Source organism: Arachis hypogaea, chromosome 14, assembly GCF_003086295.3.
Source record: "Arachis hypogaea cultivar Tifrunner chromosome 14, arahy.Tifrunner.gnm2.J5K5, whole genome shotgun sequence".
In the NCBI taxonomy this organism is placed as follows: domain Eukaryota; kingdom Viridiplantae; phylum Streptophyta; class Magnoliopsida; order Fabales; family Fabaceae; genus Arachis; species Arachis hypogaea.
In genome coordinates this window covers 75,925,334-75,951,207 of record NC_092049.1, presented here as the reverse complement: position 1 = coordinate 75,951,207, position 25,874 = coordinate 75,925,334, and the positions used below count along the sequence as shown (strand labels likewise).

General features: G+C 38.9%; 1 non-coding gene across 1 annotated transcript; it reads left to right on the top strand.

The window, feature by feature from the left end:
• The first annotated feature begins 11,096 nt into the window (after positions 1-11,096).
• LOC112745685 (small nucleolar RNA R71) lies at positions 11,097-11,204 on the top strand. Its single transcript, XR_003173600.1, has one exon. It is a non-coding gene; the product is annotated as a small nucleolar RNA R71 (small nucleolar RNA).
• Positions 11,205-25,874: the final 14,670 nt, after the last annotated feature.

Genomic DNA, 25,874 nt, shown 5'->3' with positions numbered 1-25,874 from the left:
TTCTTGCTCCCTCCACGTTAGAGTCCACGTTAACTAGGTTAACGTGGCTTTTAACGTAGCCAATATGGGCTTAGTCCAACATTAGTGACAAAGGTGAGTGTCACTAACGTTGGCATCATCTTCTTCTTCCACGTTAGAGCTCACGTTAACTAAGTTAACGTGGTTCTTAACGTGGCCAATTGCCCCTTTTGGAACGTTAGTGGCACTTACTTTTACCACTAACGTTGGAGTTCTACTTCTCTTCCATGTTAGCTTCCACGTTAACATAGTTAACGTGGCAACTAACGTGGGCTATGATGGCTCACGAAGGCGTTATTGGCAATCACTTTTCTCATTAACGTTGCAAGCTAGCCTTCATTCCACGTTAGTAGTCACGTTAGCTAGACTAACATGGCTGCTAACGTGGTTCTTCCTTGCTTCCTTTATCCTGAAATCAAGCAATAAAGTGCATCAAAGCTCTGATCCAAGTTATGAGACATGCATCATTCAATTTGTCCTTTAATTCATGCATAATTCTCATGAAATCATGTAAAATTCACAATGTTTGCTTGAATCAAGATGTAAGTGATTATTTACCCAAAACATGCTTATTTCCTAAGAAAATGCATGAAACTACCTTAAAACCATAAAGAAAAGGTCAGTGAAACTGGCCAAAATGCCCTGGCATCATAACACCAAACTTAAAGCTTGCTTGTCCCTAAGCAAGTACTGGAACAAGAGAATGATGAATGAAATGACAAGAGGAATGAATCATTATTGTGGAAGTCATGTTCTTGGTTTGATGGGGTTTCATGCATAGCAACTTAGGTTCATTCCTTTACTGGCTTTCAGACCTTTATCATGCCTTGGAATACTCACTTGATTGCACCCTTTGAGACTTTTATTTATTGATCCCTTTGTCTTTCCAAGTTTATTTCTTCCTTAGGCTAAGTGTTCTGTGAGGGGGCGACTCTTTAAGATAAGCTTTCAACCAACACTCCCGAACCAGTTGGTTCAAGGTGCTAGGTGTTGAAACACCCCTAAGGACTTACTCCCTCAAGTCTCTCTCGCCCATACATGCACACCACAGGCACATGGTTTGTTATTTTCTTTCCTTGAGGTCTTGGTGTCCAGCACCTCTTTGGGTTTCTAAATGTTCTGTAGCAAGGTTGCTCTTGATAGTGGATTTTCAGTTGATAATCCCGGGTTAGTTAACCCAAGTTACCAAGTGATGAAGCACTCCTAAGAACTTATGCATCCAAGCAGATCCTTGGTACAAGAGCACCACATACACATTCCTCAAGATTCAAGCCCTTGGTGCCTAGCCTTATTCTTTATTAACTTTTCTTTCTTTTTCAACTCTTATTGTTCTTTTTCTTTTTCTTATTAGGATCTTGTTATTTAGCTAGTCTCATGGGGTGTGTTTCAAGCATATGATTCAAGACAGATAGTTGCCTTCCTACCTTGTTGGTGAACCAACTTAGCTAAGTGATTACTATACCACAAATTTAAGGACCTACTCCACAACTTGAACATCACTCCGGTCTTTCATAACATCTTTTTTTATTGGACTTAAAAGGACAAGCATACAATAAGCAAGATGAAAATGAAGGCAGGCAATTTGACTAGCAAGCATAGACCTAAGCAAAAGCAAACTTAAAGACAGAATTGAAAATTCCTAAGCTACTATGGAAGCATGTTCTATTTCATACATGATTTTCCTTATTTAAAAAAAAAGTTGAAAAAGAAAGATGGAACAATGAGGGAACTCCACCACCTTTTACTCTTGGGGGTGCTCATGCTCTCCTTGCTGTTTGTCCTCCTTGTGTTTTTCTTGAGTGCTTGCACTCCCACTTCCCTTGCTTTTTCCAATCAACTTCTTCCAGAAGCCAGCATCTTCCATATTCTTTTTTAATGTTTCCTTCAGCTGTTTCACCTTCCTTTCCTCTTGTTCTGTGAGATCTTTTTGGACCTCATCATACCTAGGGATTGCAGAGTGTAGATTATGCATATGACTAGACATATAGTTCAACTTGGCTTGAGTGTTTATGTTGAACTCCTCCCTATGTAGTTGCCGTCCTTCATTCAGTACGCTAAACTCATTGAATGCCTTCGTCTGAGCTAGCTGTCGTTGATTGAGTTCTTGAAGGCGTTTGTCTTGATGCTCTTGCCTTTCAGTCACTTGATTGATGGCTTGAGTGAGCTAGGAGTAGTGTTCCATTTGCTGTTTCTGCCACTCCCCTTGTTGATTCATCCAATTAGAAAGCAGTTCTTCTTGACGATTCATCCTTTGGGCTTGAATGTGCAGTTGTTATTGTTGTCCCTCCATATAACTCCTCGCTAGCTCCTCAATGGCTCCATGAATATGATTCAAGTTGATGTGAGTTGGATCATAGTACTCTTCTTGCTGATATTCTTCCTGTTGAGGTTCTTCTTGGTGAGGTTCTTCTTGTGGTGTTCTTCTCCCTATTTGAGGCCTTCTTTGTTGTTCGGTGGGTGTCACATACGTTATACGCTGGAGTGTAACCATCCTTCCAGGGTTTACCCAAGTTGGATTGCTGTCCTCGAAGACTACCTTGGCTTTCGTACACAGCCTAAGGATGGTGCTGGGGAAGCAAAGTCTAGCACCTGGATCATTCTTCTCGGCTGATTCTTGAATCCCCTCAGCTATAATTTTGTTCACATTGATGCCTCCACCCTTTACTAAGCAGTGTACCATAGTAGCTCGAGTAACGTTGACCTCAGAATTGTTTGCAGCTGGGAGGATAGATCTCCTCACAAGTTCAAACCATCCCTTGGCTTCCGGGATAAGGTCTCCTCTCCTGATGAACCGAGGTCTTCTATTTGAATACCTTTCCCAATCAGATCCTATAACACACATATCATTCATAATTTCTTCAAGTTCATCATTGTCGGGGCCGTTACTTATTCTCACGTGGTAACTGGGCTCATCAAAATGTGGTGATTTCAGCTGAAGAACCCTTGTTATAGCATTGGGTTGAAGTCCACCTCTGTTCCTCTCACGTAACTTTTGAAGGTGGGGGCCTTGGTTTTGTCTTCTCTAACCACATTTACATAGAATTCTTTGATGAGATTTGCATTTATCTTTGCTTCTGGGTTCATGAGCCTTTGCCAACCCCTTTGTTCGATCTTCTCTCGAATCTGTGGGCATTCATCTTTGTTGAACTGGAATGTTAACTCAAGCAATATCTTTTTGAGCTTTATCCGTTCAAATTCACGTTCATGGAATACAGTTTTGAATTTCCCTTCATCAAAAGGGCTGCTCTCAACTGGTTCCTTTCTCTTTTGCCTCTTGGAGCTTGATGATGCCATGAATAATTTTTGAAAAGTGAAGGTGTTGAGGTTAGTGATGAGTGGTGGAATTCGGTTGGGTTTGGATAGGGTGTAGCTTGGAGAATTGTACTTCAAGAGTGAGAAGTTTGAAGAAGTGGTTGCTGGAATGTGAAGGGAAGTACGGACTAGGAATCACTTATATAGAAAAATGATGAGTAAATGAAAGGTGTGGATTGATGGGGTGGTTGTGTGATGGACGGATGGGGTTTTGCATGGGATGAGCACAAGGATCATCAAATTTATGATGGGGTTGGTTCAGTTTCCAAGCTTGTTCTCTTTCCAATGTTGCATGGCAATAATTTCCAATGCAATCCCCCTGGAGACACATGTATAATCTTCTCTTTTTGTGGTGGCTGAACCCTTCAATTGCCCCATCAATTTTCCTTCAAAATAAAAGAAATGTGATTAAAAGAAAACTTGTGGAAAGTGGCGGCTAAATTTAAAAGACAAGAAAGAGTAACTACTTTTTTAAAATTGTTGTTGTCAACTACTAAGTGCTATTCACAAATGCAAACCAACTGACTAATTAAATTTCCATGTATGCAACCTTGGTGACACCAAACTTAGTTTGTGGCAATGTGGTGTAAGATGATTTGTTCAAGGTGCTAAGAGTGACATGCTATGAGCTGCATTCATGTCCTCTTAGTGTGCCTTGAACACCAAACTTATTCTTCACTATATGTTGCATAAAAGGATTTATTCAAGGATATGTCAAAGTTGATTTGCGATCCATGAACCTTGCTTTATTAACTACTTTAAAAGCATGTAAAACATGGGTTGCCTCCCATGAAGCGCTTTTTTAGCGTCACTAGCTTGACGTTCTTCCTTTGTCAGGGTGGTTGGTAATGCTTCAAATCTTCCCCCCTTGCAGTAAACCTATCTCCATTGGCTTCATCAATGATCTCTACATGTTCTAGGGAGAGAACTTTGTTGATGGTGAAAACCTTTGGTAACTGATGCCAGGGCATTTTGGCTAGTTTCACTGACCTTTTCTCTACTGTTTTTAGGGTAGTTTCATGCATTTACTTAGGAAATAAGCTAGTTTTGGGTAGATATTCCCTTACATCTTGATTCAAGCATACATTGTGCACTTTACATGATTTCATGAGGATTTTGCATGAATTTAATGACAAATTGGATGTTGCATTTCCCATGACTTGGACTAGAACTTTAATGCACTTTATTGCTTGATTTCAGGACAAAGGAAGCAAGGAAGAACCACATTAGTGGCCAAGTTAGTTACACTAACATTGACACTAACGTGAAATGGGAGTAACTTGCAAAGTTAATGAGAAAAGTCATTGTCAATAACGCTTTAGAAGCCATGTAAATCATGGGTAGAATTTCAGATAATGGGTGAGAATTTCAGATAAGCGCATAGAGATGCTTTCGTTCCTCTGAACCTCTGCTTTCCTGCTATCTTCATCCAATCAATCCTACTCCTTTCCATGGCTGGCTTTATGTAAGGACATCACCGTTGTCAATGGCTACTTTTTATCCTCTCTGGAAAATGGTCCGATGCGCTGTCACTGCATGGCTAATCGTCTAGAGGCATCACCCTTGTCAATGGCTGCATCCCATCCTCTTATGAAAATGGTCCAAATGCTCTGTCATAGCACGGCTAATCATCTGAGGTTCTCGATCATACTGGAATAGGATTCACCCTCCTTTTGCTTCTGTCACTACGCCCAGCACTCGCGAGTTTGAAGTTCGTCATAGTCATTCAATCCCAGAGTCCTACTCGGAATACCACAGACAAGGTTTAGACTTTCCAGACTCTCATGAATGCCGCCATCAATCTAGCTTATACCACGAAGATTCTGATTAAGAGATCCAAGAGATACTCATTCAATCTAAGGTAGAACGGAAGTGGTTGTCAGGCACGCGTTCATGGGGGAATGATGATGATTGTCACAATCATCACATTCAGGTTGAAGTGCGAATGAATATCTTAGAAGCGAAATAAGTTGAATTGAATAGAAAAACAGTAGTACTTTGCATTAATCTTTGAGGAACAGCAGAGCTCCACACCTTAATCTATGGAGTGCAGAAACTCTACCGTAGAAAAATACATAAGTGAATATAGGGTAAGCATGGCCGAGTGGCCAGCCTCCCATGGAGGTCTAGAGATCTAAAAATGATCAAAAGATGACTAATACAATAGTAAAAAGTCCTATTTATACTAAACTAGTTACTAGGGTTTACAGAAGTAAGTAATTGATGCATAAATCCACTTCCGGGGCCCACTTGGTGTGTGCTTGGGCTGAGCTTGAATGTTACACGTGCAGAGGCTCTTTCTGGAGTTGAACGCCAGGTTGTAACGTATTTCTTGCGTTCAACTCTGGTTTGTGACGTGTTTCTGGCGTTTAACTCCAGACAGTAGCGTAGAACTGGTGTTCAACGCCCTTTTACGTCATCTAAACTCGGCCAAGAACTATTATACATTGCGGGAAAGCCCTGGATGTCTACTTTCCAACGCAATTAGAAGCGTGCCATTTTGAGTTCTGTAGCTCCAGAAAATCCACTTTGAGTGCAGGGAGGTCAGAATCCAACAGCATCAACAGTCCCTTCTTCAACCTCTGAATCTGATTTTTGCTCAAGTCCCTCAATTTCAGCCAGAAAATACCTGAAATCACAGAAAAACACACAAACTCATAGTAAAGTCTAGAAATGTGAATTTAACATAAAAACTAATGAAAATATCCCTAAAAGTAACCAGATTCTACTAAAAACATACTAAAAATAATGCCAAAAAGCGTTTAAATTATCCGTTCATCACAACACCAAACTTAAATTGTTGCTTGTCCCAAGCAACTGAAAATCAAATAGGATAAAAAGAAGAGAATATACTATAAATTCCAAACTATCAATGAAACATAGCTCCAATTAAATGAGCGGGACTTATAGCTTTATCCATTGAATAGTTTTGGCATCTCACTTTATCCATTGAAGTTCAGAACGATTGGCATCTATAGGAACTCAGAGTTCAGATAGTGTTATTGATTCTCCTAGTTCAGTGTGATGATTCTTGAACACAGCTATTTTATGAGTCTTGGCCGTGGCCCTAAGCACTTTGTTTTCCAGTATTACCATCGGATACATAAATGCCACAGACACATAACTGGGTGAACCTTTTCAGATTGTGACTCAACTTTGCTAAAGTCCCCAATTAGAGGTGTCCAGGGTTCTTAAGCACACTCTTTTTTTTTGCTTTGGACCTTGACTTTAACCGCTCAGTCTCAAGTTTTCACTTGACACCTACACGCCACAAGCACATGGTTAGGGACAGCTTGGTTTAGCCGCTTAAGCCAGGATTTTATTCCTTTAGGCCCTCCTATCCACTGATGCTCAAAGCCTTGGGATCCTTTTTATTACCCTTGCCTTTTGGTTTTAAGGGTTACTGGCTTTTTGCTCTTGCCTCTTGGTTTTAAGAGCTTTTGGCTTTTTCTGCTTGCTTTTGCTCTTTTTTTTTGCCTATTTTTTTCTCTTTTTTTTTTTTCTACAAGCTTTATTCTTTGCTGCTTTTTCTTGCTTCAAGAATCATTTTTATGATTTTTCAGATTATCAAATAACATGTCTCCTTGTCATCATTCTTTCAAGTGCCAACATATTTAACATTCTTAAACAACAACTTCAAAAGACATATGCACTGTTCAGGCATTCATTCAGAAAACAAGAAGCATTGTCACCACATCAATATAATTAAACTAAGTTCAAGGATAAATTCAAAACTCATGTACTTCTTGTTCTTTTGAATTAAAACATTTTTCATTTAAGAGAGGTGATGGATTCATAGGACATTCATAACTTTAAGACAATGTTACGAAATACTAATGATGATGTAATAAGACACAAACATGGATAAGCACTTAACATAGAGAAAACGAAAAACAGAGAATGTAAGAACAAGGAATGAGTCCACCTTAGTGATGGTGGCGTTTCCTTCTTGAGGAACCAATGATGTCCTTGAGCTCCTCTATGTCTCTTCCTTGTCTTTGTTGCTCCTCCCTCATTGCTTTTTGATCTTCTCTAATTTCATGAAGGATGATGGAGTGATCTTGATGTTCCACCCTTAATTGTCCCATGTTGGAACTTAATTCTCCTAGGGAGGTGTTGATTTGCTCCCAATAGTTTTGTGGAGGAAAATGCATTTGAGGCATCTCCGAGATCTCATGGTGATGAGCTTCATGCGTCTCTTGAGATCCATGAATGGGCTCTCTTGCTTGCTCCATCCTTTTCTTAGTGATGGGCTTCTCTTCCTCAATGGGAATGTCTCCTTCTATGAAAGCTCCAGCTGAGTAACATAGATGGCAAATAAGATGAGGAAAAGCTAGTCTTGCCATGGGGGAGGACTTTTCGGCTATTTTGTAGAGTTCAAGGGAGATGACTTCATGAACTTCTACTTCCTCTCCAATCATGATGCTATGAATCATGATGGCCCGATCCATAGTAACTTCGGATCGGTTGCTAGTGGGGATGATGGAGCGTTGTATGAACTCTAACCATCCTCTAGCTACAAGCTTGAGGTCCAGTCTTCTTAGTTGAACCAGCTTGCCTTTGGAGTCAATCTTCCATTGAGCTCCTTCCACACATATGTCCATGAGGACTTGGTCCAACCTTTGATTAAAGTTGACCCTTCTAGTGTAGGGGCGTGCATCTCCTTGCATCATGGGCAAGTTAAATGCCAACCTCACGTTTTCCAGACTAAAATCTAAGTATTTCCCCCGAACCATGGTGACATAATTCTTTTGATTCGGGTTCTTACTTTGATCATGGTTCCTAGTGATCCATGCATTGGCATAGAACTCTTGAACCATTAGGATGCCGACTTGTTGAATGGGGTTTGTTAGAACTTCCCAACCCCTTCTTTGGATTTCATGTCGGATCTCCGGATACTCATTTCTCTTTGAGCTTGAAAGGGACCTCGGGGATCACCTTCTTCTTGGCCACAACATCATAGAAGTGGTCTTGATGGGCTTTGGAGATGAACCTTTCCATCTCCCATGACTCGGAGGTGGAAGCTTTTGTCTTTCCTTTCCCTTTTCTAGAGGATTCTTCGGTCTTAGGTGCCATCAATGGTAATGGAAAAACAAAAAGCTTATGCTTTTACCATACCAAACTTAGAATATTGCTCATCCTCGAGCAAGAGAAGAAAGAATAGATGAAGAAGAAGAAGAAAATATGGAGGAGAGAAGGGATGTATTTCGGCCAAGAAGGGGAAGAGAGGGTTGTATTGTGTGAAAATGAGGAAGAATGGAGGGCTATATATAGAGAAGGGAGGGGGGGTAAGGTTCGGCCATATAGGGTGGGTTTGGGTGGGAAATTGATTTTGAATTTTGAAGGTAGGTGGAGTTTATGAGGTAGGTTTATGGGGAAGAGTGGATGGATGTGAGTGGTGAAGTGGTGATAGGGAAGAGAGATTGAGGTGATTGGTGAAGGGTTTTGGGGAAGAGTGTTTATGGGATTATGTGAAAGAGGGGTGAGAAGAAGTGAGTGGAGGTAGGTGGGGATCCTGTGGGGTCCACAGATCCTGGGGTGATCCTGTAGGGTCCACAGATCCTGAGGTGTTCAAGAATTTACAACCTTGCACCAAATTAGGCATGCAAAATGCCCTTGCACACAACTCTGGGCGTTCAGCGCCAGATTGGTGCTTGTTCTGGGCGTTGAACGCCCATTTGTTGCCCATTTCTGGCGTTGAACGCCAGAACCATGCTTGTTCTGGGCGTTCAGCGCCAGCTCTTCTCCAGGGTGCACTTCTGGCGTTCAAACGCCCAGATGCTGCCCATTTTGGGCATTCAGCGCCAGAACCATGCTCTGTTATGGCGTTGAACGCCAGCCAGATGCTTTTTACTGGCGTTTAAACGCTAGTGAGATCCTCCTCCAGGGTGTGATTTTTCTTCTGCTGTTTTTGATTCCGTTTTCAATTTTTATATTTATTTTGTGACTCCACATGATCATGAACCTAATAAAACATGAAAAACCATGAAAATAAAAATTAGATAAAAATTGGGTTGCCTCCCAACAAGCGCTTCTTTAATGCCAATAGCGTGACAGTGGGCTCCAATGGAGCCTCACAGCTGTTCAGAGCATTGTTAAGACTTCCCAACACCAAACTTAGAGTTTGGATATGGGAGTTCAACACCAAACTTAGAGTTTGGTTGTGGCCTTCCAACACCAAACTTAGAGTTTGACTGTGGGGGCTCTAGTTGACTCTATTTTGAGAGAAGCTTTTTATGCTTCCTCTCCATGTTTATAGAAGGATAACCTTGAGTTGTAAACACAAGGGAGTCCCCATTCAATTGAAGGACTAATTCACCTCTGTCAACATCAATCACAGCTCTTGCTGTGGCTACGAAGGGTCTTCCAAGGATAATGAATTCATCCTCATCCTTCCCAGTATCTAGGACTATGAAATCAGCAGGGATGTAAAGGCCTTCAACCTTTACTAACACATCCTCTACTTGTCCATAAGCCTGTTTTCTTGAATTGTCTGCCATCTCTAATGAGATTTTAGTAGCTTGCACCCCATAGATTCCCAGTTTCTCTATTACAGAGAGGGGCATGAGGTTTATCCCTGACCTAAGGTCACATAGAGCCTTCTCAAAGGTCATGGTGCCTATGGTACAAGGTATTAAGAACTTTCCAGGATCCTGTCTCTTCTGAGGCAATGTCAGTTAATCCAGATCACTCAGTTTATTAGTGAACAATGGAGGTTCATCTTCCCAAGTCTCAATATCAAATAATTTGGCATTCAGCTTCATGATTGCACCAAGGTACTTGGTAACTTGCTCTTCAGTAACATCTTCATTCTCTTCAGAAGAGGAGTACTCTTCAGAGCTCATGAATGGCATAAAGAGGTTCAATGGAATCTCTATGGTCTCTAGATGAGCCTCAGATTCCTTTGGTTCCTCAAAGAGAAACTCCTTATTGATCACTGGACGTCTCAGGAGGTCTTCCTCCTTGGGATTCACGTCCTCTCCTTCCCTTACAGGTTCGGCCATGGTGATCAATTCAATGGCCTTGCACTCTCCTTTTGGATTTTCTTCTGTATTGCTTGGGAGAGTACTAGGAGGGATTTCAGTGATCCTTTTACTCAGCTGGCCCACTTGTGCCTCCAAATTTCTAATGGAGGACCTTGTTTCATTCATGAAACTTACAGTGGCCTTAGATAGATCAGAGACTAAGTTTGCTAAATTAGAAGTATTTTTTTCAGAATTCTCTGTCTGTTGCTGAGTGGATGATGGAAAAGGCTTGCTATTGCTAAACCTGTATCTTCCACCATTATTAAAGCCTTGTTGAGGCTTTTGTTGATCCTTCCATGAGAGATTTGGATGATTTCTCCATGATGGATTATAGGTATTTCCATAAGGTTGACCTAAGTAATTTACCTCTGCTATTGCAGGGTTCTCAGGATCATAAGCTTTTTCTTCAGAAGATGCCTCTTGAGTACTGTTGGATGCAGCTTGCATTCCATTCAGACTCTGAGAAATCATATTGACTTGCTGAGTCAATATTTTATTCTGAGCCAATATGGCATTCAGAGTATCAATTTCAAGAACTCCCTTCTTCTGAAGCGTCCCATTACTTACAGGATTCCTCTTAGAAGTGTACATGAACTGGTTATTAGCAACCATGTCAATGAGTTCTTGAGCTTCTGCAGGCGTTTTCTTTAGGTAAATGGATCCACCTGCAGAAGTATCCAATGACATCTTAGCTAATTCAGATAGACCATCATAGAATATATCCAGGATGGTCCATTTTGAAAGCATGTCAGAAGGACACTTTTTGGTCAGTCCTTTGTATCTCTCCCAAGCTTCATAGAGGGATTCACCTTCTCTCTGTCTGAAGGTTTGGACATCCACTCTAAGCTTACTAAGCTTTTGAGGAGGAAAGAACTTGGCTAAGAAAGCCTTGACCAGCTTATCCCAAGAGTTCAGGCTATCCTTAGGTTGAGAGTCCAACCATACTCTAGCTTTGTCTCTTACAGTAAAAGGGAAAAGCATGAGCCTGTAGACCTCAGGATCTACTCCATTAGTCTTAACAGTATCACATATTTGCAAGAATTCAGTTAAGAACTAAAAAGGATCTTCAGATGGAAGTCCATGAAACTTGCAGTTCTGCTGCATCAGAGAAACTAATTGAGGTTTAAGCTCAAAATTGTTTGCTCCAATGGCAGGAATGGAGATGCTTCTTCCATGTAAATTGGAATTAGGTGCAGTAAAGTCACCAAGCATCCTCCTTGCATTATTATTATTTTCGGCTGCCATCTCCTCTTCCTGTTCGAAAATTTCTGAAAGGTTATCTCTGGATTATTGTAATTTAGCTTCTCTTAGTTTCCTCTTCAGAGTCCTTTCAGGTTCTAGATCTGCTTCAACAAGAATGTTCTTGTCCTTGCTCCTTCTCATATGAAAAAGAGGGACAGAAAAATAATAATAATAGGGATCCTTTTTACCACAGTATAGAGGTCCCTGTGTGAATAGATGAATAAATAAATAGAAGGAGATGAGAGAGAAAGAGGATTTTCGAAAATAATTTTTGAAAAAGAGTTAGTGATTTTCAAAAATAGTTTTTGAAAAATGTTAGTAATTTTCGAAAATTAAAATCAACAATTAAAATAATTAGTTGATTAAAAAGAAATTTTGAAAAAGAGGGAAGATATTTTCGAAAATTAGAGAGAGGGAGTTAGTTAGGTAGTTTTGAAAAAGATAAGAAACAAACAAAAAGTTAGTTAGTTAGTTGAAACAAATTTGAAAATCAATTTTGAAAAGATAAGAAGATAAGAAGTTAGAAAGGATATTTTAAAATCAAATTTTGAAAAAGATAAGATAAAGAGATATTTTTGAAAAGATATGATTGAAATTAGTTTTGAAAAAGATTTCATTTTTAAAATCACAATTAATGACTTGATTCACAAAAAATCACAAGATATGATTCTAGAACTCAAAGTTTGAATCTTTCTTAACAAGCAAGTAACAAACTTGAAATTTTTGAATCAAAACATTAATTGATGATGTTATTTTCGAAAATTAGGATGTAAAATTAAGAAAAAGATTTTCGAAAAAGATTTTGAAAAAGATAAGATTTTTAAATTGAAAATTTGATTTGACTCATAACAACAACTAGATTTTAAAAATTTTTGAAAAAGTCAAATCTAATTTTCGAAATTTTAAGAGAGAAAAAGGGGAAGATATTTTTTTTATTTTTGAATTTTTAATGATGAGAGAGAAAAACATGAAAATGATGCAATGCATGAAAGTTATGGATCAAAACAATGAATGCATGCAAGAATGCTATGAATGTCAAGATGAACACCAAGAACACTTTGAAGATCATGATGAACATCAAGAACATATTTTTGAAAAATTTTTAATGCAAAGAAAACATGCAAGACACCAAACTTAGAAATCTTTCATGTTCAGACACTATGAATGCAAAAATGCACATGAAAAACAAGAAGAGACACAAAACACTAAAATATGAAGATCAATCAAGAAGGTTTATCAAGAACAACTTGAAGATCATGATAAATGCAATGCATGAATGCAATTTTCGAAAAATGCAAGATGAGTATGCAATTGACACCAAACTAAAAAATTGGCTCAAGACTCAAACAAGAAACCGAAAATATTTTTGATTTTTATGATTTTGTGATTTTTTTGGATTTTTCGAAAATTAATGTGAAAAAGAAAAATAAGGATTCCAAAATTTTTAATATAAATTCCAGGAATCTTGCAATCTTAGTCTAAAGCTCCAATCTGAGGGTTAGACATGGCTTAATAGCCAGTCAAGCTTTAGCATGAATATGCGAGTAATTCATTCAATTTTAGGCCAAAACCTCAGTCCAAAAGAATTTGGACATGGTTTTATAGCCAGCCATGCTTCAACATGCTTCATGAAACACTAGAATTCATTCTTAAAAATTCTGAAGAAAAATATATTTTTGAAAAGATTTATTTTTTTTTTCGAAAACAGATGAGAAATTTTTGAAAGGTTTTTGAAAAATTTTTTGAAAATAAAACGAAAAGAAAATTACCTAATCTGAGCAACAAGATGAACCGTCAGTTGTCCAAACTCGAACAATCCCCGGCAACGGTGCCAAAAACTTGGTGCACGAAATTGTGATCTCAGGCAACGGCGCCAAAAACTATGTACGCACGTCTTAATAAATTGTTTTTCATTCACAACTTCGATACAACTAACCAGCAAGTGCACTGGGTCGTCCAAGTAATAAAACCTTACGTGAGTAAAGGTTGATCCCACGGAGATTGTTGGTATGAAGCAAGCTATGGTCACCTTGTAGATCTCAGTCAGGTGGATATAAAATAGTTATGAAGTTTTCGAAAATATATAATAAAATAAGGATAGAAATACTTATTTAAAGCATGGGTGAGAATTTCAGATAAGCGCATAGAGATGCTTTCGTTCCTCTGAACCTCTGCTTTCCTACTGTCTTCATCCAATCAATCCTACTCCTTTCCATGACTGGCTTTATGTAAGGACATCACCGTTGTCAATGGCTACTTTTTATCCTCTCTGGAAAATGGTCCGATGCGCTGTCACTTCATGGCTAATCGTCTGGAGGCATCACCCTTGTCAATGGCTGCATCCCATCCTCTTGTGAAAATGGTCCAAATGCTCTGTCACAGCACGGCTAATCATCTGAGGTTCTCGATCATACTGGAATAGGATTCACCCTCCTTTTGCGTCTGTCACTACGCCCAGCACTCGCGAGTTTGAAGTTCGTCACAGTCATTCAATCCCAGAGTCCTACTCGGAATACCACAGACAAGGTTTAGACTTTCCGGACTCTCATGAATGCTGCCATCAATCTAGCTTATACCACGAAGATTCTGATTAAGAGATCCAAGAGATACTCATTCAATCTAAGGTAGAACGGAAGTGGTTGTCAGGCACGCGTTCGTGGGGGAATGATGATGATTGTCACGTTCATCACATTCAGGTTGAAGTGCAAATGAATATCTTAGAAGCGAAATAAGTTGAATTGAATAGAAAAACAGTAGTACTTTGCATTAATCTTTGAGGAACAGCAGAGCTCCACACCTTAATCTATGGAGTGCAGAAACTCTACCGTAGAAAAATACATAAGTGAATATAGGGTAAGCATGGCCGAGTGGCCAGCCTCCCATGGAGGTCTAGAGATCTAAAAATGATCAAAAGATGACTAATACAATAGTAAAAAGTCCTATTTATACTAAACTAGTTATTAGAGTTTACAGAAGTAAGTAATTGATGCATAAATCCACTTCCGGGGCCCACTTGGTGTGTTCTTGGGCTGAGCTTGAATGTTACACATGCAGAGGCTCTTTCTAGAGTTGAACGCCAGGTTGTAACGTATTTCTTGCGTTCAACTCTGGTTTGTGACGTGTTTCTGGCGTTTAACTCCAGACAGCAGCGTAGAACTGGTGTTTAACGCTCTTTTACGTCGTCTAAACTTGGCCAAAGTATGGACTATTATACATTTCTGGAAAGCCCTGGATGTCTACTTTCCAACACAATTAGAAGCGCGCCATTTGGAGTTCTGTAGCTCCAGAAAATCCACTTTGAGTGCAGGGAGGTCAGAATCTAACAACATCAGTAGTCCTTCTTCAACCTCTGAATCTGATTTTTGCTCAAGTCCCTCAATTTCAGCCAGAAAATACCTGAAATCACAAAAAAACACACAAACTCATAGTAATGTCCAGAAATGTGAATTTAACATAAAAACTAATGAAAACATCCCTAAAAGTAACCAGATTCTACTAAAAACATACTAAAAACATTGCCAAAAAGCGTATAAATTATCCGTTCATCATTCAACTATCTCCACAACCTCATTCTTCACTGAAAATTTGCTTGACACAGGGGCCTCTTCTTCTTGCTCTTCCACTTCCTCTTTTACACTTAACATTTGATTCAGTAGCACTTCCATATTTTTGAGGGAGTTCTCTTGGTCATTCTAGGACCTCTGTGCTTCCCTTTCATATCTTTCAAGCATGGTTTTAACCCTTGAGAGGCTTTGGTTCTTGGAAGTTTGTGTGGACTGTGAGTTTTAGAAGAGATTTTGTGTCAAGAGATAGTTAAGTGATGAAGATTTTTCAGATGAAAAACTGGGAGGTAAGGTTTGACAGCTTTCCATGAATGAATTGAAGGTTTGCTCAAGTGATGATAGCTCTTGATAAGTGGAGTATGAATTGTCAAATGCTTTCTGATTTTGATTCTCCCAATCACAACTTGAAGAATTGTAGAATTCATCACAATATGAATCATCTTGTGGCATTGGAGAACAATTTTCCATGTATGCATTGACAGCATAATCAAATGATGATGTTTCATGATGAGTAAAGTATAGATCACTAGGATCTCTTTGATTTTGACCTTCCCAGCCACAATATGAATAGTTGTTAGACTCATCAAAATCTAGATCATATTGTGTCTCTGAGAAGTGTCCCATTTCAACTGATTGTTCACACTCTTGTTGACATGTCCAGACACCATGAGGGTAATAACATAAATCATATGGTTCTGAATTATATCTCATGTGAATTGCTTCATCATCTATCATTTCTTGGTGATACTCCCAGCCACCATTAGAATAATGACTTGAATCATTTTGTGGTGGTAGAAAATATCCCATATGACTCTCTTGCTCATCTTGTGGTTCTGAGACATATCTCCATGGATTGGAGTGCTCAGGATCTGTAATTTATTGGTGATATTCCCAGCCATCATTAGAAATTGGTGATGGTGAATAATATCCCATAAAATTTGTTTGATCATAAGATGAGTTGAACTCCATTTGAATTTTGTAAATCACAACACCAAGGGAAATTGAAATTCATATCTCAGAGAAGAATTCCTTAGTGAGGCAATAACTCAAACACCATGGTGTCAATTTAAAACAAAAAACAAAGCAAAGAAAGTGCTTAATCTAGATTTCACACCCACTTAATCATTGTTGATCTAAATCAATCCCCGGCAACGGTGCCAAAAACTTGATGGGTGGAAATCAAATTCCACACAAAACTCACCGGCAAGTGTACCGGGTCGCATCAAGTAGTAAAACTCACTTAGAGTGAGGTCGATCCCACAAGGATTAATGGATCAAGCAACTTTAGTGAATGATTAGTTTAGTCAAGCTAACATTGGTGAATTAAGTGAAATGTAACCAACAGAAAGGAAACTGTTATGAATTTAAAGATGCAGAAAGTCAATTGCAGTGAAAGTAAAGAGCAGAATGTAAATTAGATGAAGCTTAAATGACAAGGAAAGTAAAATTGCAGCAGATCTCACTTGCAGGAAGTAAATTGACAAAACCTTAAAGAACAAGAAATGTAAATTGCATTAAGTGTAAATCAGCCGAATGTAGATTGGACAAAAGCTTAGAGAGCAAAAAAAGTAAATTGCAGCAAAATGTAAAGGGGAGCTGGGTGCTAGAAATTAAATAAAGCAGTAGATCTTGGAACAATTGCAGAGGAACTAAATTGCAAGAAATTGAATTGAGAGCAATGAGAACAGAAAGCAATGAGAACAGAAGATTAAAATCAAGCTCATGTAAATTGAATTGTAAAATTGCAGAAAGGGAGATTTGTAGCAGAAAAGGAATTTGAAACTTGCATAAGCCAATTTGAATTCAATACTTGAAATGTAAAAGTGCAGAAAATTGAAAGTATTTCAAAGAGGAATTTCTATTCTACCCTACTCCTAATGCTCTCTAGCAGAGGCAGCCTTCTTTCTAAAATGGAACAGATGCCTTTTAATAGGCTTTTTCAAAAATGAAAATGAAATTGAAATTCAAAACAAATTACAAAATGAAATTCCTAATCTAACATCTCTGTGTCTTGTGCTTTTGAGTGATGTCCATGAGTTTTGCTTGCTTTGGGCTTGAAGCTGAGTGGATTGATTTGGATTCGGCCTTGGATGAATTTGGATCAGGTGGGTCAGGGTGTGTTTAGTGAGGCTCCAGTGAAGCGCTCCATTAGGAAAGTGAACGCTACGTTCACTTGCTCTAAGCATGCTTCCTCACGTGCATTGTTGGTGTGCATCTTGCCTCTTATAGCGTTGCATTAGTGAACGCTATGTTAACTTGTTGAACGTTGCCTAGCTTCCCTTTGGCCAACACTCCTCTTGGGTGCTCTGTTGCAACATTTGAGCACTCCTAGTGCTCCTTGGTGTGTCCTTGCCTTGCTTCCTTGGCTTGGAAGCCTGAAAAAGTGAAAAAGAGTGAACGTAGTGCTCACTCCTCAAGCTCCCCTTGTGCAGCTCTTTGCTTTTGATTGAGCGCTCCCCCTTCAATCCTTGGCCAGCGCATGTTTGGTTAATTTTTGGGCCTTAAAGATGCATTTCACTTGTACTTCAATTTCATGCCAAATATAGATTGCTATATATCGTTGGAAAGCTCTGAATGTCAGCTTTCCAATGCACCAAGAAGCGCATTAATTGGACATTTATAGCTCAAGTTATGGTCCTTTGAAGAAGGCATGGTCGTGTTGTTTGGAGGCCGCTAGCGCTCAAAGCGTAGCACTTATTAAAAACACGTAGCGCTCATAGAAAGAGCGTAGCGTTCATTGGGAAAATGTAGCGCTATTGGAGCTGTTTGGATGCCAAACTTAGCGCCAGCTTCTGAGGCCTATCCTTGAGGTTCACCCCATACTATTATATATCGTTAGAAAGCTCTAGATGTCTACTTTACAATGCAACTAAGGGCGCATCATTCCAAGCTCTACAGCTCATGTTATCCTCCTTGGAAGGTGAAGAGGTCAGCTGGCCTTACTGCAGGTTGATACCATGTTCATCTATTCATTTTCGGGGCAAGTTTTCTCCCTCAGATTTAGTGTCCACCATGTAGTGCCATATATTCTTGAAAAGCTCTGGATGTCTACTTTCCAATGCCACTAAAATCACCGCATTTGGAATTTTGTAGCTCAAGTTATTCTTGTTGGAATGTGAAGAGGTCAGGGTTACAAATCCTCTTTGCTTAACTCAGAAGCCTCTTTGAGTTTGCTTCCAACTCTCTTGCCACCATGGGAGTATGATTCTTCTTTTTGGTGCTTTTATTGCTTTTTCTTCTATTATTTCCTACAAAGTTTATAAAATCAAAAGATCAAAGAAATATACCATTTAGGCACAAAAGCATTCAATATTTAAGCACTAATCATCAATTTCTTGTATGAAAAAGCATAGAAAAACATGACATGATGACATGTTATCATTGCCCTGAAGATAATTGGCACGCATGCGTGCATCACGCGCATGTGTGCATCTGCAAAAATTCAGCGTATCAGAATTTGCCCTCAGCAATTTCTAGGCTATTTTGACCCAGTTTTCGGCCCAAAAAACACAGATTAGAGTCTACAGAGTGGGGGAATCAAGGAATTCATTCAGACACAACTTTCATTCACACAATTTTAGGTTTTAGATGTAGTTTCGAGAGAGAGAGGCTCTCTCCTCTCTCTAGGTTTTAGGATTTCTCTTAGTTTTAGGTTTATTTCTTCTCAATTCGAGGTTCAATGTTCTTTTAATTTAGTTTCTCTTCTACTTTTATTTATTCTAGTACTTTGGTTTATCTATTTCTCTTGTTGATTCTCTTCTTATCCAATTTGGCTTATGAAATTTCCAATGTTAGACTTGATTTCTTTATAATTAATGCAATTTGAGGTCTTTTATATTTATGATTTTAATTTAGCTATTTACATTCTTAGCTTGAATTGATTAATTGGAGACGCTTGAGTTATCAAACTCCTTTGTTGATTGATAATTGAGAGTTGCTAATCGACTTGAATTCCACTAACTCTAATCTTTCCTTGGGAGTTGACTAGGACTTGAGGATTCATATTGATTCATCCACTTGACCTTCTTTCATAGTTAGAGGATAACCAAGTGGGAGCAATGAATAGGACGTCCAATTTTCATATACCTTGCCAAGAGTTTTCTTAGTTATTAATTTAATTTTCTTGTTATTTACATTCCTTGTTCTATATTTCAAAAAAAAAAAAAAACAAAAAGATACAATCTCATAACCAATAATAACTACACCTCCCTGCAATTCCTTGAGAGACGACACGAGGTTTAAATACTTCGGTTTATTTTTATTGGGTTTGCTTAAGTGACAACCAAAAGTTTTTGTACGAAAGGATTCTTTGTTAGTTTAGAAACTATACTAGCAACGAGGATTTATTTGTAAATTCTTTACTAGAAAAAATCTGTTTGTCAGTCCACAACTAGGATATGAATCCTAAATTCCCCAATTCTCACCAAGAGCCCTTTTTATCATTTAATTTCTATTTTCATTGCTTTCACTTGCTTCCCATCTTTAATTCCTTGCTATTTACATCTCTTGCTCCCTTGCTTCCATATTTCCATGCCCTCTCAAAGCCAATAATTGACACTTCATTGCAACTCATAGGGAAGATGACCCGGGATTTAAAACTCTTGGTATTTTGTGTTGATTGTGACAATATCTTGGATTAAATTTTGATTAGGATCAATTGTTGGTTCAGAGCTATACTTACAAGAAAAATCTATTTTGTGAGAAATCTGAAACCATGTTTGGTCTTTTATCACACATAGAGCGAAAAAAACTGGGATGCGCACGCACAGAGAGGTGGGAGCGCTCCCAACAGAGGCTGTGAAAAAGAGTTGGCATACACATATATGGGTGCGCACACACAAGACGCGAAATTAGGTGATTGTGTGCGTACGCACAAGGGTGTACGTATGCATACTATCCTGTTTCTCCAAAAATTTTGCTTCAATTTCTAAGGAACTAAACTTGAACTTAACAAATGTTTCAACCCAAAAATATCCAGAAATTCATCAACTCATGATCCATATGAAAATCAACCTATCTAAGCTCAAAAATTAACTAATCCTAAGTGAACTAAGACAAACAAAAATGCAATAAAGTCAAACTATAAACAATGCAGATGGACTTGTATGTCGCCCCATTGAGAAGCTTTCCCTTTCCCTTCTTCGGTGGCCATCCTGAAAGAAGAGGAAAAGGAAGAAAAGTAACCCAGAAATAAAGATAAAAAAAACAAATAAAATATGAGTGGGTTAATGCCAAATAATGAGGGTCTCAGCCACATGGTAGCTACAACATGTGAGTGAGAAAACAGTAGAAGCAAATGGCATATCAATAGTGCAAAAATTGCAACAATGGGGGAGAGATAGTAGGTAATAAAAGATAATATAAATTCATTTCAATGCAAAAGGAACACAGTTATCATAAAAGATTGGCATTGACAGATAAATAATATCACCCAACAGTGTAAAATAAGTCACTAAGCATCAAAATAATACCAGAAAATATATAATAGTTGAATAGGAACATTTAACACCAACGGAGAAAATAATAAACGTAGAGAAGAAAATAAAAATATGTACAAAAATAAAATAGAATGACAAAGAATATGGATGAGAAGTTAAAGAAAAGAGGAAGAAGGAAGTAGAAGGGAGAGAAGAAGGGAGAAGGAAATGAAAAACAGGACGCAATGCGTGCGCTTACGTCAAGCGTACGGGTGACAACTACAATGGCCATACAACATGCACGCGTACCCCACGCGTACGCGTGGGCTGCACCAAAGTTAAGGCGATGCGTCAGCGTCTAGCATGCGTACGCGTGCTTGGTCTGAAAGTGAAAGGACGCGCACGCGTCAGGGACGCGTACGCGTGACTGATTTTTGTGCCTCTAGCACAGTGCCAGCCCTAGACTATCACAACTCTCTGTTCAAGACGCTATTTATGCCGATTGCCACATCCACACGTTTGCGAGCGTGACGCGTACGCGTGGATTGCCAAGTGTTGCAAGTGACGTGCACGCATAATGTACGCGTACGCGTGGGCTTGTTTGCGCGCAAAGCATGCTTTCTACGCCACTCCCACGCAACTCTCTGTTCAAACTTAATGTTTTTCGCATTCACATATGACGCGTGCGCGTCATAGACGCTTGTGCGTCGAATGCGTTTTTTTTTATGCAGAATGCAGGTGATGATGCAAAAATTATGAATGAACACTAATAAAAATAAAATAAAATAAAACTAAGAATAAAAAGGGACGATCATACCATGGTGGGTTGTCTCCCACCTAGAACTTTTAGTTAAAGTCCTTAAGTTGGACATTTGGTGAGCTCCATGTCAGGGTGGCTTGTGCTTGAACTCATCTTGAAACTTCCACGAATGCTTGGTTTTCCAATAAATTCTGACATTTTCGAATGAATTTGCCAAGCCTTGAGGGAGTTCTTCACAAGCTTTGTGCTCCCAAAATTGATCCTCTTGTATGCCCGGATCCCAAATTTTGTTTCTACACCCGTCTATAAGTGGCTCATCATCGCTCCAACCAGGTGGTTTAGCCTTGGAATTCTCATGTAGGCAGCCAAACATCCTCCTAGACCCAATCAATTGAGAATTATACTAACCCTTGCAATTAGGCCTTGAGCTTCCAACCATAACGAACCTAGGATAGTGTTGCCAACCACTAACCATCTCTCTTTTACTCTTAAAACCACAAATAACTCTAAGTTGTCCATCCGTTTCAAGCAGAACATATTCAAGTGGGAAGGTAGAGTTTAAGGATAAGAATTTTACCCACTTGAATGTTGTGTTGGATGGTAATGGCTTGGGGGTGGTATCTCCAGTGGCGGCCTTGCCAATATATGCTTCACTCTCTTGGGCTCGTCTTTGATTATCTCCACCTCTTGACAGGCTTCTGCAACATTAACCTCTTCCTCTAGTTCAATGGGAGAGGGTTCAATTGTAGGTAAAAACTCATTAATTATTGAATCCATCTCATGATCAACCTCCTGAAAGTCTTCAACCATGATATGCCTTGGAGGTTGTACACCCTCCTTAACATCAATTTCAAGCCTCTTGGAGGGAGGTTCTATAACTGGAGGTTCCTATGGAAGTTCCGCATCTCTTAAGTCTTCAACCACTTCCTCTTCTTCAATAATTTTGACTTTCTCCACTTGCTCTAGCACAAAATCCAACTCCTCCTTCATGACCTCCACCTCTTGACAACTTTCTTCAAGAGTCTCTCCTACCTCCACCTTTTGGGCCTCTTCTTGCTTCTCTTGAAGTATGTATGCGTGAACCTGATCCATTATGTCCCTAAGATGATCCCTTCTCTCTTGTTCCATGTCAATAGTATAATTGGGATCATGTTGCTCTTGGATTGATGGATATGGGTGAAACGTAAGTGCACCAGAGCTTGAGGCCTGAGTATTGGGGGTAAAGGATGGATCCATACGGGATATAAGAGCTTGGAGAGTAGAAGTGAGAGCGGTGAAAGTAGAGATGAGTGTGGTTTGAAGCTCCTGTTGCCCTCGACGAATAACACTAAAGGTATCATCTATGGGAACTTAGGGATGGATAGGAAGGTTCATTTGTTGGGAGAAAAGGCTCATAATACGAAGGTGGTTCTTCTTGATAAGGGTATAGGGATGGTGTATATTGAGGTGGTGGTTCTGGGTATGGTTCATATGGTTCGTATGGTGGTTGGTGTGGTGGACAAGGGTAAGGGTCATATGGAGGTGAATGGTAGAAAGTGGCTTGTGAGTATGGTGGTTCAAAGCTATGTTGAAGAGGGGGTTCATATGCATATGGTGGGGCTTGTTGGTAACAACAAGGGGATCCACCATATCCATCGTCTTGGTACGCATCTTGGAATGGTTCTTGCTCATAGTAAATTGGTGGAGGTTGATTGTCACGAAAAGGTCTACCATAACCATTGTCTTGGGATGCATCGTAGAATGGTTATTGCTCATGGCACATTGGAAGAGGTTGTTGCCGAAAGGGTCGATCAAATCCATGTGGCTCCTCCCATCTTTGATTATCCCAACCTTGATGCATATTCCCATTATAGCTTCCATTCCCTACAACATAATTTGAACCAGACTCGTAGCCAATGGAATGAGAATTCATAGTAGCAAGTAAAATCAAAAATGAAGAAGAATTAATGAGAATAAACTCCTAAAATTAGAAACACTAACAAAGAAACAAAAAAGAAAAATTATTCACAATATTCACAATAACCAATAATAAGACACACGTTTGCAATTCCCTGGCAACAACACCAAAAATTGATGGGAAAAAATCGTCGGTAAAGAAATTCACAAAAATAATCACGTTGCAAGTATAGATCTAAACCGACAATTAAACCTCAATCAAATTTAATTTGTTTGTCACTAAAGCAAACCCAATAAAAATAACCGAAGTATTAAACCTCGGGTCGTCTCTCAAGGAATTGCAGGGAAGTGTACTTATAATTGGTTATGGGATTTTATCTTTTTGGGTTTTGAAATAAGGAACACGTAATGTAAATAACAAGGAAATAAAATAATAATTAAGAAAAGTCTTAGCAAGGATTGATAATTGGAATTCCTATCCCCATTATCATAGTCACTTATGGTAATTTCCTTTTGCTATCACTTAGTTAACCTCTAACAATTGAAGGTAAGTCAAGTGAGAAAATAAATTTAACATGAGAACATAAAAAGACTAGAGTTAGTGGAAATCAAGTCAACTAGCAACTTTCAATTGTCAATCAACAAGAGACTTTGACAATTCAAGAGTCTCTAATTACTCAATCTTAGCTAAGAACATAAAAAGCTAGTTTAAAATCTAACCAAGCATTTCATCAAACACTTGATGGGCGCACAGTAAAAGCATAGAAAAACAATAGAGAATGTAAAATCTAAAACCAACAATTGCAAGCATCAATGATAACAAATAAAGGAAGAAGAAATAAATATGAAATACCTCAAATTGCATTAAAAGGGAAATCAAATTTAACATGAGAATTTATAAACTAAAATAGCAACATAAAGAGATCAACAAGAGAAATAGATAAACTAAAGTACTAGAACAAATAAAAGTAGAAGAAAAATTAAATTAACTAAGATAGAAATCTGAAATTGAGAATAGCTAAACCTAAGAATTCTAAAACCTAGAGAGAGGAGAGAGCCTCCCTCTCTAGAAACTACATCTAAAACCTAAAATTATGTGAATGAATATTGTGTGAATGAATGGTTCCCCCACTCTGCAGCCTCTAATTTGTATTTTTTGGGATTGGAACTGGGCCAAAAGGAGCCCAGAAATTGCCCCCAGTGTCTTCTACAATTTCTACACGTGGCGCATGTCACGCGTACACGTAAGTCATGCGTACGCGTAAGTCACGCGTACGCGTCGATGGTCTTCTGCACGTATCACGCGTACACATACATCATGCGTGCGCGTCATCTAACAACATTGCAACTATGGCATATTGCATATCATTTTGAAGTCCTGGATGTTAGCATTCCAACGCAACTGGAACCGCCTCATTTGGATCTCTGTAGCTCAAGTTATGATCAATTTAGTACGAAGAGGTCAGGCTTGACAGCTTAGCAATTCCTTCAATTTCTTGTATTCATTCCACTTTTGCATACTTCCTTTCCATCCTCTAAGCCATTCTTGCCCTATAAACCCTGAAAACACTTAACACACATATCACGGCATAGAATGGTAATAAGAGAGGATTAATAATTAGCAATTTTAAGGCCAAAGAAGTATGTTTTCAATCAAAGCACAGAATTAGGAAGAAAAATGTAAAACGTGCAATTTGTATGCATAAGTGAGAGAATAATGGATAAAATCCACTCAATTTAGCATAAAATGTACCACGAAATAGTGGTGCATCAGCGACCCAAATTTACAAATGATGTTGTTCCTTAAGAAGGAAGCAACTGTATTAGCGTCATCACAATGGGCAGGAATCGCTTCCACCCATTTTGAGACTTAATCCATGGCTAGCAAAATATAGACAGATCCATTGGAATTTGGAAATGGCTCTATGAAATCTATGCCCCAAACATAAAAAATTTTGCAAAAGATCATCGGCTGTTGGGGAATTTCATCTTTCTATGAGGTATTTCCAAATTTTTGGCATTGATGACAGGATTTGCAAAATTGGTTGGCATCCCTGAACAAAGTGGGCCACCAGAATCCATAGTCTAATACTTTTCTTACTGTTCGTTGTGGGCAAAAGTAACCCCCACTCTCAGATGAGTGGTAAAATTAAAGGATAGAATGAAATTCGGATTTTGGCATACACTTCCTAATTATTTGGTCCGCTCCACATCTCCACAAATGTGGATCATCTCATATGTAATATTTAGCATCACTCCTCAATTTATCCTTTGGATGCTCGGAAAATTTTGGGGGAAAAACGCATGCCACCAAATAATTGGAAATCAGGCAAACCAAGGGGTACTTTGGGATATTGCTTGCAAGCTATCTAGGAAAAATAAATAATTGATACGAGTAGGATCCAAGGTTACATGTTCAAGCCGACTTAAATGGTCCGCCACTAAGTTTTGGGATCCACTCCTATCCTTGATTTCCAAATCAAATTCTTGCGAGAGCAATATCTACCTAATCAACCTAGTATTTGACTCTTTTTTCTTCAACAAATATTTTAGAGTGGCATGGTCTGAATATACCACCACTTTGGAGCCTAGCAAATAAGGTCGAAATTTATAAAGCGCAAAAACAATGGCTAAAAGCTCC